Genomic DNA, 19,185 nt, shown 5'->3' with positions numbered 1-19,185 from the left:
CTTGTACATGATGGGGACATTCGCTCCTTGAAATTCTGGGGCATTACGCAAGTCAAACTTGGCCCTAGAGCAGGTAACCTTGACCGCAAGTTGTTACAGGAGGAGGCACGTTGGATCCATCGCCTTGGATCTCTCAGCCCAGGAGGCCTCAATGAGGGATTTACGTTTGCTGCTTTTCTGTGAATCCTACACGTTACCCAAACACTGGAACTATACTTCAGTTTGTGTGATTATTCTGGTACTGTACTGACAATGTAGTCATTAAACTCTTTATAATCTGCCTTACTATCCACATTTCTTATATGAATATACTACTATCAATCATACTTAGTATTTGCTTCAGGTACCCCCCAGGCTACAGCTTGGTAAGCGACATAGCGGCGGTTTGAATATTTTGATCAATTATAACTCACTGCGTTTCTTTATGAGTCACTTTGATAGCACCTGACTCTGAATGCTTGGTCTCTACTAAGCCCGATGAGTGTAATATCTCATACCTTTTATCTATCCATAGATATTTTTGTATTATTCTGTATACTACTTATATCGCTGTCTGACATAAATGGCATTCTTACTATGCCGTTCTGGTACACCTTTGCGCGTATATCTCTGGTATTTCAGTGTGTATACTTGTATACTAATTTGCAATGCCTATCATGAATCTGCTCATTTTGATTTACCCGTTTATTAGCGCATTGATCTATTAGTCCACTGATAACCTTCCCAGATCACAGTAACATCTTTTGTGCTGCTTACAGTAATTGTAACATCACCTTTAATCACCTCACAGCGCCAGTGTGTTAAATTGTATCACTCTGTTCACATTGTTCGTTTGTGCACCGTTTTACAAACTCTCCAGTAAACTTTTTTTTTTTTTTTTTTATTTATTTTTTGCATAATAGCAGTGTCCCGATACTGTGTATAGCGATTATCTTGCTGTCCGGCATATACGGCATTCTGATTCAGTCATGCCAGTACACCAGTGTGTCTGTCTCCGTGTGTAGACTCGTACACTTATCTACAGTGTCCTTGATAACTCTGCCTATTATGTCTTTCTACCCTATAAACGTATTGATCTATAAGCCCACTAATAACTTCTTTAGATCATAGTAATATTGTTGTGCCGCTCACAGCCACTATAATATCGTCTTTAATCAGGGCACAGCGTTTGTACCTAGAATGGTACTATTACTAATCACATTCGTTACTATCCCATCACTTTTCTCACTTTGTGCCTCTGTGCACTTATCTATAAACTCATCGGTGACCTCTTTCTTGTATTATAGTCATGTTCTAATTATATGTACAGCGATTACCATCAAGCAGCCTGGTGTGCTTGTGCACTTGAGTGCTGTTCATTGGTGGCATCTAACTAGTAAGTGATTGGTGGCAGAATCTGTCAATCACCGGAGGAGGAGGCTCGGTCCTCTATTCCTCCTTGGATAGGCTATCGACTGATTGTGGACACATGTTCAGCTAGTTGCAGTGAATACTTAATGAGACTGACACCGCCGCTCGCTGTCATTGGCCCCGATACCCCTGAGGACGCTACATCGTAGCGAAACATGTCGGGGGGGCTTCTACCTTTATTTTAATAATTGTCCTATTGACACCTTTGAATCTAACTAATAACTAACTGCATGTAGCGCTCTGTGGTTGTGGTACTTAACCCTTTCTAGACAGAGCTCTTACGTCTGGCACTGTGCTAATTGCTGTCAGAAATGGACATTAACTTTTAAATTTCATGTAGTCTGTCCTTGTTGCAAATTGAATAAAGACTTTTTTATTTTTACTCTTTAATAATGGTTGGAAAACAGGGCTTATTTCTGCCGGCAGGCAGCCTTTTTTGAATTTAACTGTATCTAAGCCTAACACATGTGTTACTAATAGTTTTTTGTGTCTTTTCTTACAGGTTCGGTCGTTGGACAACGTCGGATTCCAGGACTACTTCGATAACGGCTTTTTTTTATTATCAATAAAATGGTTAATGAGGGTTATGTGGTTTTTTTTTATTTCAATAAAATATTTCTATGTCTTTGTGTTTTTTTTTTTAACTATATTACTACCGCCTTAGTAATGGCCGCCGGCCGATTGACAGCATCCATTGCTAAGGCTGGGCTTAGTGTTAGCCGGTGCAGAGGCTAACAATAACCCCCATTATTACCCCGGTAACCACCGCCACCAGAAGTGCTGGGAAGAGCCGGGTACGATCCAGTACCCGACCACCTGTAGTGATGGTCGGCCACCGGGGTGGACGCAGGCTGGCATAATCGGGCAGAGACAGGTCTGAAACAGTGGCCCTTCCCACCCTGGTGATGCTAGGCGGCTGCTGCTGCTTTATTGCATCTGGCTGGTTATAAAAAATGGGGGGGACCCCAAGTCATTTAAAAAAAATAATAATTGGAAAGAACGATGTGGGGTCCCCCCAATTTTCATAACCAGCCAGATACAACACATTAGCAGCAGCCTAGAATTACTAGGGTGGGAAGGGCCACTGTTTTTGGCCTTCCCCAGACTAACACTGCCAGCCTGCGGCCGCCCCGGTGCCTGGCCGTCACTACAGATGGTCGGGTACTGGTTCGTACCCAGCTCTTCCCAGTACCCCTGATGGCGGTGGATACCGGGGTAATAATGGGGGTTAGTGTTAGCCTCTGCACCTGCTAACATTAAGCCCCGCCTTAGTAATGGCGGTTGTCAATCAGCCAGCGGCCATTACTAAGGCGGTAATAATAAAGTTTAAATAAATATTTTATTGAAATAAAAAAACACAATCCCCATTAACCATTTTATTGAGAATAAAAAAACGCTGTCATTGAAATAGTCCTCATATCCGAAGTAGTCCAACAACCGAACTTGTAAAAAAACACAAACACACAAAAATAATTAGTAACACATAAAGAAGCAAAACAATTATTATTCTTACCTTTCCTGGCTTCAGCGCTGGAGCCGCAATGTCAGCGATCTAATCTGATCATGTGTGATACTGTCTGCTGAGCCACTGTATCTAATCCGATCATGTGTAATATGGTCTGCTGAGCCACTGTATCTAATCAAATCATGTGCGATACTGTCTGCTGAGCCACTGTATCTAATCGTATCATGTGTGATACTGTCTGCTGAGCTACTGTAGCTAATCCCATCATGTGTAAAACGGTCTGCTGAGCCAATGTATCTAATCCTATCATGTGTGATACTGTCTGCTGGACCCTATATCTAACCCAATCATGTGTAATACTGTCTGCTGAGCTACTGTATCTAATCCTATCATTTGTGATACTGTCTGCTGGGCCCTATCTCTAATCCTATCATGTGTAATACTGACTGCTGAGCACTGTATCTAATCCGATCATGTGTCATACTGCCTGCTGGGCCCTATATCTAATCCAATCGTGTGATATTGTCTGCTGAGCCCTATCTCTAATCCTATCATGTGTGATACTGTCTGCTGAGCTGTGTATCTAATCCCATCATGTGTGATACTGTCTGCTGAGCCTTATATCTAATCCTATCATGTGTGATACTGTCTGCTGAGCCACTGTATCTAATCCTATCCATAGTTGATAGGGTCATAGTGCTATAGATATGCTGTCTCCTATACACAGACACATTTTTTGGGGCGGACACATATGTATTGGGGCTATTTCCCCTGACATTTTAAGTCCTTAGTGACGCCTCTGGCTGCTAGTGCTGCATTGTTGGGTCACTTAGGAGACCCAGTGATGCAGCTGAAAGCCGCGGACCATCGGCCATGAGAAGTTTGCGGAGGGGGGGTCCCAATAAGAACTTTTGCATTTGGGCCCATGAGCCTTTAGCTACGCCCCTGCACAGTGCCCTCTGTAGATACTGCCACAGTGCCCTCAGTAGATAGTGTCACAGTGCCCTCAGTAGATACTGCCACACACCCACCCGTAGATAAAGCCACAGTGCCCTCTGTGCCTTGCATGTCACTTCTTCAGCAGTTTTTCATTGACTCTATAGAAAAAAAGCTCCAAAAATGGCTGTAAAAAACGCAGCGAAAAACGTGAGTTGCTAAAAAAATGGCTGAAAATCAGGAGCTGTTTTCCCTTGAAAACAGCTCCGTATTTTCAGACGTTTTTCATTTTGTGTGTGCACATACCCTAAGGGTATGTTCACACGGCGGGGGTCCGTAACGGCTGAAATTACGGGGATGTTTCAGCCTGAAAACATCCCCGTAATTTCAGCCGTACCGGCATGTGCAGGCGCTTGAACGCCGCGTCAATTACGGGCGTAATTAGCGCTGCTATTCATTGGAGTCAATGAATAGCGGCTCCAATTACGGCCAAAGAAGTGACAGGTCACTTCTTCTACGCGGGCGTCTATTTACGCGCCGTCATTTGACAGCGGCGCGTAAATATACGCCTCGTGTGAACAGACAAACGTCTGCCCATTGCTTTCAATGGGCAGATGTTTGTCAGCGCTATTGAGGCGCTATTTTCGGGCGTAATTCGGGGCAAAAACGCCCGATTTACGTCCGTAAATAGGCCGTGTGAACATACCCTAAAACTGACAGGCAGTCTATTAGGCCATGCCTCTTGGCACAAACTAATAAGCATAAAGTCATGGAAAGCCTGGGGGCCTTTTTTAGGCCCCAGGCAGTCATGACAACCCATCTGCAGCCGGCGATCGCAGTCCGCCGATGGGTGAGAGAGGGAGCACTATTGACTTTAGTATTTAACCCGTTAGTGACCGGCCCATAGTCTTTTTTACGTCGGTCACTAACGGGCCTTATTCCGATGCCATAGACTTTTTACGTCGCGGCATCGGAATAAGTAAACAGAGTAGGGAGCTGTCAAATCTTCCTGCTCTCAGCTGCCATCAATAGCGAGCACCGCATCTGAGTGGTTTTGGAGAGAGGGAGGGAGTTCCCTCTCATCCCACCAACACCCAACAAGAAGATCGCCGAGTGTCTGTGTCTCCCATGGCAGCCGGGGGCCTAATAAAGGCCCCCAGGTCTGCCTGTAATGAATGCCTGCTAGATCATGCCGCAGGCATGACCTAGCAGATGCCTGTCCGTTTTAAACGGACAGAGTAATACACTGCAATACAAAAGTATTGCAGTGTATTATAATAGCGATCGGAGGATCGCATAGTGAAGTCCCCAAGTGGGACTAGTAAAAAAGTTAAAAAACAGTTTAATAAAGTTAATTAAAAAAAATGTGAAAAAAAAAATGAAATACCCACTTTTTCCCCTTACAAACTGCTTTAGTATTAAAAAACCAAAATAAAGTTAAAGAGTTACACATATTTGGTATCGCCGCGTCCGTAACGACCCCGACTATAAAGCTATTACATTACTTAACCCGCACGTTGAACGCCGTAAAAAATTAAATAAAAAACGACGGAAAAATTGCTGTTTTCTGTGAATCCTGACTTTAAAAAATGTGATTAAAAAGTGATCAAAAAGTCGCATCTACTCCAAAATGGTACCAATAAAAACTACAAGTCTTCCCTCAAAGAAAAAGCCCTCATACAACTGCATCGGCGAAAAAAACAAAACGGTATGGCTCTTCAAATATGGAGACACAAAAACAAATAATTTTGAAAAAAAAGCGTTTTTACTGTGTAAAAGTAGTAAAACATACAAAAACTCTACAAATTTGGTATCGTTGCAATCGTAACAACCCGCTGAATAAACTTATTGTGTTATTTATACCACACGGTAAACGGCGTAGATTTAGGACGCAAAAAATGTCAGATTTTTTTCTATCCTCCCCCCAAAAAAAGTTAATCAATAAATAATATATACCTAAAAATGGTGCTATTAAAAATACAACTTGTCCCGCAAAAAACAAGACCTTATACGGCTATGTCGACGTAAAAATAAAAAAGTTATAGCTCTTGGAATGCGACGATGGAAAAACGTAAAAAATAGCCTGGTCATTGAGGTCTAAAATAGGCTGGTCATTAAGGGGTTAAGGGTTTAGATAACCGCAATCAGAGGTTTCTCCAATCCCAGCCATTGTAGTGGAAGCCCGGCTGTCAGAAGCTGTGCCTGCGCTATCACATCATGTACATGCACGTCATGTATGTGATAATGGGAAGTGGTTAATAGTACAGCACAGATAAAGGCAATACACAATGACTGCATGATAAAGTCCACTATGGAGACAAAATAAAAAGTTAAAAACATTTTTTAATAAAATTTCAAAAACTAAATAAAAATATTTTAAATAACTAAAACTTTTAAAAAATACTTCCCAATTTTCACAAAAAATTAAGTAAGCAATAAAAAAAAGAAACATAATTGGAATGGCCGCTTTCGTAAAAGTCTGAAATAGCAAAATATCCCATTATTTAACCACCTGGGTGCATGCCGTAGGAAAAGAAAATTCACAATGCAGGCATTGCTGATTTCCGGTCACCTCGCTTCCCCAACACAATGGAACAAAAAGTCATGTGTACCCCAAAATTAAACCAATACAAGCTACAGCTCGCCCATAAAAAATAAGACCCTCCGCTCCATCGGTGGATACAAAAGTTATGGCTAAGAATATGGTGACACAAAACAAATTTTTTACCAACAAATTGTTTTTTCTTTGTAAAAGCAGTAAATCATTAAAAAAACGATAAAAATGTGGTATCGCTGATATCGTATTGGCCCACAGAATAAAGTAAGCATGTCTTTTTTACCGCAAGGTGAACGCCGTTAAAATGAGACCCAAAGAATAATGGAGGACTCACTGGGTTTTTATTTTACCAATCCACCCCACAAATGTTTGTTTTTTTTCAGTTTCCCAGTACAGTATATAGTACATTAACCCCTTCCCGCTATTGGGCATGACTGTACGTCCTGATTTACAGTGCATTCCTGCAATAGGGTGTACAGTCACGCCCCGTAGATGAAGCGGGCACAGGAGCGGTGTGCGCTTTATCTTCAGTGGTGTCAGCTGTAATATACAGCTGACATCCCGCTGTAACAGCAGCGATGGCAGTTGCCGCTGATCACGCCGTTAAACCCCTTCAATGAGGCTAAACAGATAAAAACAAGGACATTTATACAAAAACACCGAAAAAGGCCATACTTACAAATGGACACAGCCAGGTCAGAAACGCTGATGAAGGCGAGTGAGCAGGTGCTTTAAATAATAATAGCCACTCCCACTAGTCTTGAGGGGAGTGGTGTGTGGTGCATGGGATGTGTAGTAAGAAATAATAAATGAATAGTGTATGTGCAAGTGTAATAATGTAAGTGAAATATAGGGGGCAGTAATGAGTAAAGTGCCTAAAAAATAAATGAATAATGGGATGCAAGTGTGTGAAACATGGAGGGATAGTGTGTAAGTCATGAGGCGCAACGTGTGTAGCCAGGTAGAAGCCTATTTGTGACGCCTTGATAATTCATAGAGCGGGCTACCCTGCTTGCTAGGCCAAACAACAACACACCATGCTCTCCCAGCATCAAAGACCCGGCTGTGTCCAAAAGAAGCGAATATAAGTAATAATGAAAAATACCTGGGGTATTAGTGATCATTTTGGCCAAAAGGACGCAAGCTCGCAATCCACGACAAGGATCCCCAGACTTGCGAGTCCCTAACTCCCTAACTGGAGCGAAAAGCTCCTGATGTACAGACAAAACAGATAAAAACAAGGACATTTATACAAAAACACAGAAAAAGGCCATACTTACAAATGGACACAGCCAGGTCAGAAACGCTGATGAAGGTGAGTGAGCAGGTGCTTTAAATAATAATAGCCACTCCCACTAGTCTTGAGGGGAGTGGTGTGTGGTGCATGGGATGTGTAGTAAGAAATAATAAATGAATAGTGTGTGTGCAAGTGTAATACTATAAGTGAAATATAGGGGGCAGTAATGAGTGAAGTGCCTCAATAGAAATAAATGGATAATGGGGTGCAAGTGAGTGAAACATGGAGGGATAGTGTGTACGTCATGAGGCACAACGTGTATAGCCAGGTAGAAGCCTATTTGTGACGCCTTGATAATTCATAAAGCAGGCTACCCTGCTTGCTATGCCAAACAACAACACACACCATGCTCTCCCAGCATCAAAGGCCCGGCTGTGTCCAAGAGAAGCGAATATATATAATAATGAAAAATACCTGGGGTATTGGTAATCATCCTGGCCAAAAGGACGCAAGCTCGCAATCCACGACAAGGATCCCCAGACTTGCGAGTCCCTAACTCCTAAACTGGAACAGAACGTTCCTGATGCACAAACATTTATTTCTATTGAGGCACTTCACTCATTACTGCCCCCTATATTTCACTTATAGTATTACACTTGCACACACACAATTCATTTATTATTTCTTACTACACATCCCATGCACCACATACCACTCCCCTCAAGACTAGTGGGAGTGGCTATTATTATTTAAAGCACCTGCTCACTCGCCTTCATCAGCGTTTCTGACCTGGCTGTGTCCATTTGTAAGTATGGCCTTTTTCTGTGTTTTTTTTTTCCCTTCAATGAGGCTGTCAATGGCGTCCACCACATTGAAGTGGTTGACAGAGGGAGGGGGCTCCTTCTGTACCCCACCGCACCCCCCGCGAGAGATTGCGGGTGGCGATGGTTGCTATGGCATTATTTTTACCACACGGTGAACACCATAAAAATGTTTAAAAAAAATGACAGCATTTTATTTTTGGGTGATCTTGTCTCAAAAAACATGTAATAAAAAGTGAAAAAAAGTTGCAAGTAACCCAATAGAAACTACAGTTTGTTACGCATAAAACAAGCCCTCTCACAGCGATATCAACAGAAAAATAAAAAAGTTATGGCTGTCAGAATATGGCGACACTAAAACATGATTTATTTATTTTTTTAGAAAAGAGTATTTTTATTGTGGGAAAGTAGTGAGACCTAAAAAAAAATATACATTTGGTGTCGCTGTAATTGTATCGACCCGCAGAATAAAGTTAACATGTTGTTTACACTGCACGGTGAACACTGTAAAAAAAAAAAGAAAGAAAGAAAACACTGCTAGAATTGCTGTTTTTCGGTTTCCTCATCTCCCAAAAAATGGAATAAATAGTGATAAAAAAATAAATAATCACATTTACCCCAAAATGGAACCAATAAAAATTACAGCTCGTTCCACAAAAAACAAGCCCTCACACAGCTCCGTCAGTGGAAAAATAACACATTATAACTGTCAAAATGCAATGATGCTAAATGACGGTAAATAACGACCCAGGCTAATTTTTTAGGTCCAGTTGTTTTTCACTAAATACCCCACATCATCATTTGCTGGACCCCCACAGGTGGACCCTGTAGATGAAGCAGAGATAAGGAAACTTTAGGACCTTCTGCGGCTTATAGGGCTAGTGAAGAAGTCAAAGATAAGGTAATACTGGAGTGCAGATATTTTGTATAATACCCAATAAACCCGGCCTGTGCATAAAGGATTGGTTCAAAGCGTACCACACCAATCCATGGATTATTCATTCTCCCCATTATTACATCATCCTATTATGCCCTGATGCACTCCGCCCAGATTACATAAACCCTGATGTACTCTGCCCAGTTTACATATTCCCTGATGTACTCTGCCCAGTTTACATATACCCTGATGTACTCCACCCACCTTACATATGCCCCCACATTATAAGATGAAATACCACTAAAACACCAAGAAAAAGCTGTGCTTCAACAGCCATATGGTGGTCCAACTGAGCCTGACAGTGTGTCCAAATGGCAATTTATGACCACATATGGGGTATTACTGTATTCTGGAGAACCTGCTTAACAATCTATGGGGTGTGTGTCTCCGGTGGTACAAGCTGGGCACAATACGTTGGGCAGTGAAATGGGATATCTGTGGAAAATGGCAAATGCTCACTACACTTCTAGATTAATTTGTTGAAGGATCTAGTTTCCTAAATGGGGTAATTTTTCGGGGGTACCACTGTACTGGTACCTTGGTTCAATGCAACATGGTGTAAAAAAACGAATCTTGTAAGATCTCCACTCCAAATACTAAATGGCACTCCTTCCATTTAGAGCCTTGCTGTGTGTCCAAATAGCAGTTTATGACCACATGTGGGGTATTGCCTTAGTCGGAAGAAAATGCTTTACAAACGTTGAGGTGCTTTTCTCCTATAGTCCTTGTGAAAATGCAAAATTTTGGGCTAGAACTACATCTTTTCGTAATTTTTTTTATTTTCACTTCCCAATTCTAATAAATTCAGCAAAAACCTGTGGGGTCAAAATGTTCACTACACACCTAGATTAATTCCTGAAAGGGTGTAGTTTACCAAATGGAGTCACATTTTAGGGGTTTTTACTATACTGGTACCTCAGGGGCTTTGTAAATGCAACATGGCGCCCAGGAATCAATCCAGCAAAATCTGCGCTCCAAATGCCAAATGGTGCTTCTTCCCTTGTATCCTGCCGTGTATCCAAACAGCAGTTTAATGAGATATTTCCCTACTCTGAAGAAGTTGCATTACAAATGTTAGGGTGCTTTTTCTCCTTTATTTGTTGAGAAAATGAAAAATCTTGAACTATAGCTACGTCTTAGGCATCATTTACACGAGCGTAATATATGCGCGTGCGATGCGCGTGCTTTTCACGCGTGTCGTACGCACCTATATTAGGCTATGGGGCAGTGCAGACAGTGCGTGAATTTTGCGCAGCGCGAGTATGTTGCGTAAAACTCACGACATGTCCTTTCTTTGTGCGCTGTTCGCGCATCACGCACCCATTGAAGTCAATGGGTGCGTGAAAACCACGCAGGTCGCACGGAAGCACTTCCGTGCGAACTGCGTGATTCGCGCAACAGCTGTCAAACTCTGAATGTAAACAGAAAAGCACCACGTGGTATTCTGTTTACAAACATCCAAATCACGCAGCCGCGCATCATACACTGATGACACACGCAGCTGTTAAGTGCCTTTTGCGCACGCAAAACGCTGCGTTTTTTGCGTGCGCAAAACGCACACGCTCTTGTAAATCAGGCCTTATTGAAAAAAATATCTATTTTTCATTTTCACTGACCATTTCTAATAAAATCTATGAGACACCTGTGGGGTCAAAATGCTCACTACACCACTAGATACATTGCTCAATGGGTGTAGTTTGTCAAATGGAGTCACTTTTGGGGAGTTTCCACTGTACTGGTACCTAAGGGGATTTGCAAAGCGACATGGCGCAGAAAAAACAATCCAGAAAATCTGCGCTCCAAAAGCCAAATGGCGCTCCTTCCCTTCTGAGCCCTGATGTGTATTCATACAGTAGTTTATTACCACATATGGGGTATTTCCGTACTCTGGAGAAGTTGCTTTATAAAGGTTGGGGTGATTTTTATAAAATCTATGGAACACCTGTGGGGTCAAAATGCTAACTAAACCCCTAGATAAATTTCTTGTGCAGTGTAGTTTCCAAAATAAGGTCTTTTTTGAAGCGTTTCCTTTGTTTTGGCACCACAAGACCTCTTCAAACCTGACATGGTGCCTAAAATATAATCTAATAAAAAGGCCACAAAATACACTAGGTGCTCCTTTGCTTCTGAGGCCAGCGTTTTAGTACAGTAGCATACTAGGGCCACATGTGGGATATTTCTAAAAACTGCAGAATCTGGACAATAAATATTGAGTTGTGTTTTTCTGGTAAAACCTTCTGTGTTACAGAAAAACTGGATTCAAATTGAATTTCCGCAAAAAAAATTAAATTTGTAAATTTCGCCTCCACTTTGCTTCAATTCCTGTGAAACGCCTAAAGGGTTAAGAAACTTTCTAAATGCTGTTTTGAATACTTTGAGGGGTGCAGTTTTTAAAATAGGGTGATTTATGGTGGTTTCCAAAAATATAGGCCCCTTAAAGCTACTTCAGAACTGAACTGGACCCAATAAAAATAGGCTTTTGAAATTTTCTTGAAAATGTGAGAAATTGCTGCTAAACTTATAAGCCTTGTAACGTCCTAGAAAAATAAAATGATGTTCAAAAAATGATGCCAACATAAATTAGACATATGGGAAATGTTAATTAGTAACTATTTTGTGTGGTATAACTGCCTGTCTTACAAGCAGATACATTCAAATTTAGAAAAAAGCTAATTTTGCCAATTTTTCTCAAAATTTAAGTGTTTTTTTACAAATGAGCAATGGATTTATCGACAAAATATTACCGCTGACAAAGTACAATTTGTCACAGGAAAACAATCTCAGAATCACTTGGCTAGGTGAAAGCATTCCAAAGTTATTACCACATAAAGTGACACGTCCGATTTTAAAAATGGGGCTCATTTAGTCCAAAAGTGGCTGCGACGGGAAAGGGTAAAATGGTACCAATAAAAAACTAAAACACATCCCGTAAAAAACAAGCCCTATGTCAACGGAAAAATAAACAAGATATGGCTCTTGGAATGCAATGATGGAAAAACTAAAATGTAAACAAAAAAAATATGCACACAAGAGCCGTGGGCTAGGCAGTAATACCTTGTCTAAATGAAAATGTCGCTATGAGTAATTACAATTACTGATCGTGTCACTGATAACAAACGTTTACGGAAACATGATTGATCAAGAAGAACTATAAACGAGGTCTATTCCTGCATTTACACTGGGCAATTATCATTACGATCATTCTGAAACAGGCGAACTGTAAAGATAAAAGCCCAGTGTAAACTGGCCTTTAGTATCAGTATCTTCAATGTAAAATGCTGCCGCTCCAGGTTTTGCTCCGAAACATATAATTGTTGCAGAAATTTCTGCGAATTAAAATCTGCTCCATACATCTAAATGGGGTTGTTTCTGCAGCAAGCACATGGATTTCTGCAAGCCCTATTCAGATAAATGGGACAGTCCCCGAAATTTCTGCAACAAATCTGCCGCATGTGATTATACAGAGTCTTTCAAGTCCTGTCTACTTGCATGTCCCTTCCCTTCTACTCCCTCTACCTCTGTGTACTCCAGTGACCTAGCAACTATAACTGCTCCCATTAGTACATATACTCAGAGGCAGAACTTAACCAAGCCCTACAAGAAGATTGTAAGTAGCAATAATTTTTATTTCTTACCTAAATTCTATGTTATGTTTAATGCATTTTTCTACAGATTTTATAGTCTGCAATAGTCAGCATTGTCACTACTTTCCTGGACACATGTAAAAAGTAAGGCCACCCCATGTAAAGTTTTACTGCATGTGGACATACAATATTTAACCTTGATCAAAACAGTATATAAAGATAATAATATAATTGAACTAAAAATAAACACTGACAAATTGGATTTGCATTCACTATTGTTTCCGCTAAAAAACGGAAACCTTACGGGACGGAAACAAACGGAAACCATTTGCGACGGAAGCATTACCATTGAAATCAATGGTATTGCAAACGGTAGCTATGGTTTCCGTTTGGCTTTCCGTTCATGGGTTCCTCCGATGGAAAGGTCTGACTGAACATATGAATGGAAGGGTGACGCTGATGTGAACATAGCCTTATACACAAAAACATAACATTGTGGTAAAACAATAAAGCAAATCTTCATGGTTGCGGTTGGGTGGGCTTTGATTATATACATTTTGTCTAGTTATAGAGAATGTGTTATTTTATATTTTTGTATCCTGTAGAGTTCATCTGTATTATAATCCGCAATGATGAAATCTCACTACAGAAGACAATTTACAGACTTCAGCCACCACAGTACAGGTAAATGTTACAGTTTAAAACAACAAAGTTTTACCCTTCTAAGGCTATGTTCACACGGAGTATTTTGCAGGAGGCATATCTGCCTCAAAATTCAGTTTGGAAGTTTGAGGCAGATTTTCCTCTCCCTGCACGCCGATTTTCGCGGAGTTTTTCGCGGCGTTCTTCGTCCGCGGCCATTGAGCGCCGCGGGCATAAAACACCGCGAAATACGCTTTCTCTGTCTACCATTGAAGTCAATGGGAGGTCAGAGGCGGAAGCGCCCGTAGATAGGGCATGTCGCTTCTTTTTCCCGCGAGGCAGTTTTACTGCTCGCGGGAAAAAGACGCCGACGCCTCCCATTGAAATCAATGGGAGGCATTTTCGGGCCGTTTTAGCCGAGTTTTGCGACGCGGTTTCCGCGTCAAAAAACTCGGCAAAATACTTTGTGTGAACATAGCCTAACTTGGCACGGCAGCCAGGTAACATTTTAGTTCACACTGAGTTTTTTGACTATTTTTTTGACCCGGAAACCATGTTCGGAAAACGCGCCAAAAATGCCTCCCATTGATTTCAATGGGAGACGGAGGCGTTTTTTTCCAGCGAACGGAAAAACCGTCTCGCGGGAAAAAGAAGGGACATGCCTTATCTTCAGGCGTGAACGCCTCTGACCTTCCATTGACAACATTGGGAGGCAAAGAAAGCGTATTTCGCTGCGTTTTTTGCCCGCGGTGCTCAGTGAAAAAAACGGTCGTTAAAAACAGATTAACTGTCTGCCTTTCATGGACGTTTTCAGTGTGTCTCCAAATTTTCATCAATTTCCCGGCCATCTGACTGTTTTTTACGCCTGTTTGTCAAACGTTTGCCATCTGTTTTTTTCAGGGTTTAATTGTCCTAACTCCTGAAAACACCACAATGCCCCTGTAGATAGTGCCCACATAGATAGTGCCACAGTGCCCATGTAAATAGTGCTACAGTACCTACTGTAGATAGTGCCTGCATAAATAGTCCCACAGTGCCCACTGTAGATACTGCCCACATTGATAGTGTCAGTGCCCATGTAGATAGCGCTACAGTACCTACTGTAGATAATGCCTACATAGATAGTCCCACAGTGCCCTCTGTAGATAGGGCCCACATTAATAGTGTCACAGTGCCCATGTAGATAGTGCTACAGTACCCACTATAGATAGTGCCTACATAGATAGTCCCACAGTGCCCACTGTAGAAAGTGCCCACATAGATAGTGACACCATGCCCACTGTAGATAGTGCCCGCATAGATATTACCACAGTGCCTACTGTAAATAGTGCCACAGTGCCCACTGTAGATAGTGCCACAGTACCCACTGTAGATAGTGCTCATAGATAGAGCCACAGTGACCACATAGTGCCACAGTGCTCACTGTAGATAGTGCCCACATATATAGTGCCACAATGCCCACTGTAGATAGTACCCACATAGATAGTGCCACTGTGCCACTTGTAGATAGTGTCATACACAATTCCCATGTAGACGCCGCAACAGTGTCCCCTGTAGATAGTGCCACACAGCCCCCTGGAGATAGTAACACACACACCCATTGTAGATGGCGCCACACACCCTGCTGTAGTTGGTGCCACCCCACCCCACTCATAGATAGCGCCACCCCTCCCTGTAGATAGCGGCGAATTGCCAGGGAGGCAAATGATCAGTTTTTAAAGACCGTCACACGTATAGCTTTCTGAAAAACGGACGTCAAAAACGAATCTATTGACTTCTCTGGGGGCCGACGGACCGTGAAAATGGCCGAAAGCAGAACATGTTCTATTTTTTGACAACCAATATTCACTGGCAACGAAAAAAACCGACCATGTGAATGCACCCATAGAAATTCATTGTTCTGAAAACGGCCGTGTGACATAGATTTAGTGGCGTTTTTAACTGCATTATTTTATGCGTTTATTAGTGCGACCAGAGTTTACATTAAAGTCTATAATGAAATATCAACTGCACTACTGCACTACATACAACTGCATATTGGTTTGTGGCGTATTTGTTGCATTTGTTTTGGCCGGTGCCATTTTCTTCAAAACGCAGCATGCTCTGGGTGTGGTGTTTTTTCCCGTGGGCCTCTCTATAAAACTTTAAAACGCCAGAAAAATAAGTAATGACAATAAATAAAAAACGCTGTTACATTTTGCAAACAGGCTGGTGTTTTAACAGCTTTAGGTTATCAAGACTATGGGTCAGGGTCTATTGACACTGGCTTGTTTTTTTTTTATTTTGTGTTTATGCAGCATTTATCCCCCATTGACGCCCTGAAAAATGTAATTATAATTAGCAAGGCCTCCAAATTGCTTGCTAATAATGCTACTATTCTGTTACGTGGCATCAGGGGCCAATGGGCCCCCAAGAGTAGGGGTACAGTTGTGACTCTTACCTGGGTACTCCATATAGCTATGATACTGAACATTTTATGCAGGTGGAGATTATACTTAAAATGGTTGTGCAATCTTGGCAACGTCTTTCCATATGTCCTATTAGGACAGACCTCATTAATCCATGTATTACATGGATGTCCAATAATTTGAATGGCCACATGTAATAATGTTGACTCCATATAGAAATCTGGTAAATGATGTGTGGCTTTTGTGAAGATTTTCATGATTTAGCCATTATAAGGCCTGATTCAGACGAACGTGGCGTTTGTGCGCACGCAAAACACGCAGCGTTTTGCCTGCGCAAAAGCCACTTGACATCTCCGTGTGGCAGCAGCATATGATGCGCGGCTGCGTGGTTTTCGCGCAGCCGCCATCATTATGACACGCCATTTGGATATTTGTAAACAGAAAAGCACATGGTGCTTTTCCATTTACATTCATCCTTTTGACAGCTGTTGCGAGAAACAGCCAGTTTGCACGGAAGTGCTTCCGTGCGGCATGCGTGGTTTTCACGCACCCATTGACTTCAATGGGTGCGTGATGCGCGAAAAATGCTGAGATATTGAACATGTTGCGCTTTTTACGCAGCGGACAAACGCTGCACAAAAAGCGCCGACTGTACTGCCCCATAGACTTCTATTGGTCCATGCGAGCCGCGTGAAAACCATGCGGCCTGCACGGACGCAATTCACGTTCGTGTGAATCCGCCCTCATTTTGTAAGCATGAAGACTGTATAAACTATAAATGATATTATTTTAAGTATCACTTTGTTTTTCCCCCTATTTACCTTTTTCAGAGTGTCTGCGGAAAAATATATAAGGACACCATTACTATTTAGGTCAGGTTCACACGAGCATGTTCGGTCCGTAAAATACAGATCATTTGTCGGCCGCATTTCCTGGACCGAACACACTTCAGGGAGCCGGGCTCCTACCATCATAGTTATGTACGACGCTAGGAGTCCCTGCCTCTCCGTGGAACTACTGTCCCGTACTGAAAACATGATTACAGTACGGGACAGTTGACTCCTAGCGTCGTACATAACTATGATGCTAGGAGCCCGGCTCCCTGCAGTGTGTTCGGTCCAGGAAATGCGGCCGACACACGGTCCGTATTTTACTGACCGAACATTCTCTTGTGAACCCAGCCTCAGTACCTTATGCTGATCTGTATCACCCATGCTTTATACTGCAGTTCTGCTTGCTCCAATTGGTTGTTTAAAAGTTAACAACGGATCACCATTACATCAGAATAACAGCATGTAGAAACTACTGTAACGTTTCAAATAGTTTGTTTTTTCTCGCTTAAAGGGGTTTCCCCACGAACACATGTATCCCCTATACACAGGATAGGCGATACGTGTGATCGCTGGGGGTTCCCCGAAGTGCTCCATGAGAATGAAGCGCTGGTGCGCATACTCAGCCAGCTCTCTATTCATTTCTATGGAGCTGCTGGAGACAGTGGTCCCAGAAGTCCTAGAGAAATGAATGGAGCGCTGGCCGAGGTCCCCCGTTCTCCTCATCGCTGGGGGTCCCAGCGGTTGGAATTCCAGCAATCACACATGTATCCCCTATCCTGTAGATAGGGGATACATGTGTTTTGTGGGAGAACCACTTTAAATAATGTATAATATTTCATGCTCTGTGGAATTTTTTACTTAGACTTGTTTGAATTCAAAGAGAAGATACAGAAACCTGGGATCAATCAAAGTAAGGTGGATGTTCTTGAAGAGGAATTAAGAAAAGGTTATCGTCAGGAAAGTTTAACCCTTAGCGCAGTGATGGAGAATATGACACGCCTTTATCTGACAAGGTAATAAACATAAGACTGTCAATCAATGATTAAACCACCCAGTGGTCTCAATAGAGTAGTGGTCTCAATAGAGAAGAATGTCTACATGCCAGCTAGCGGCTTGGGTTCCGAAACCCCCGACAATTAGTTGTTATCGCCAGCATAAGCTGTGGACGGATGCTGCAGGTGAAATATAACATCATACAGTACCCAGTCAAAGGAATTGACAACCATGTAACACATGGTCACCCTGAGTCTGCCAGAGCAGGAAAATAGAAAGTTTTTCTCCAGCTCACCAGTCTTGGCGTTTTGATCCCAGATTGCGCACGGATCTTGAGGTGGCACTCGGTTAAAGAGCCTCTGTCACCAGATTCTAAGTGCCCTATCTCCTACATAATCTGATCAGCGCTGTAATGTAGATAACATTGGTTTTTGAAAAACGATCAATTTTGAGCAAGTTGTGAACAATTTTAGATTTATGCTAATTCGTTTCTTAATAGACAACTGGGCGTTATAAAGAGAAGTGTATGACGCTGACCAGTCGGCGTTATACACTTCTCATCGTTCCAGCCCAGCTTCTTTCACTGCAGACACAGCGTGATCTCGTGAGATCACGCTGTACTGTCACTTACTCACACATTAACTTTACCGAAGTGTCTTGAGAGTGAATAGACATCGCCTCCAGCCAGGAAGTGATGTCTATTCACACTCCCGACACTTCGGTAAAGTTTCTGTGGGACTTACTCACACAGCACAGCGTGATCTCGCTGTGAATGACAGCACAGCGTGATCTCGCGAGATCACGCTGTGTGTGCAGTGAAAGAAGCCTGGCTGGAACGATGAGAAGTGTATGACGCCGGTTGGTCAGCGTCATACACTTCTCTTTATAATGCCCAGTTGTCTATTAAGAAACGAATTAGCATAAATCTAAAATTGCTCATAAATTGCTCAAAATTGATTGTTTTTCAAAATAAAAACCACTGTTATCTACATTACAGCGCCGATCAGATTATGTAGGAGATAGGGCATTTATAATCTGGTGACGGAGCCTCTTTAAAAGGAAAAATCTTCCACTTTATTGAAAAAACATTTAAAACTTACACAAGTACAGAGGGTGGATGAGCAGAGTCTACGCGTTTCAACCGATTCACTCGGTCTTAATCATGGCATGTCAACAGCTGCTCTTTGCAGTGGTTCTCTCCACTCTGGCTAATACAAACCTGAGAAACCCATAAAATAAATTTTCAGTAATGAGTGGCACAAGTATTTATTCTCCCTCCCTTTATAAAGAAAAATAACTCACCTACTTTTAATGGAGATACCTGAATTTGCATTCCGCTCACCTGGTAACCCACAATTTTTG

Source organism: Rhinoderma darwinii, chromosome 3 (assembly GCF_050947455.1).
Source record: "Rhinoderma darwinii isolate aRhiDar2 chromosome 3, aRhiDar2.hap1, whole genome shotgun sequence".
Taxonomy (NCBI): Eukaryota; Metazoa; Chordata; class Amphibia; order Anura; family Rhinodermatidae; genus Rhinoderma; species Rhinoderma darwinii.
This window is presented reverse-complemented; position numbering follows the sequence as displayed.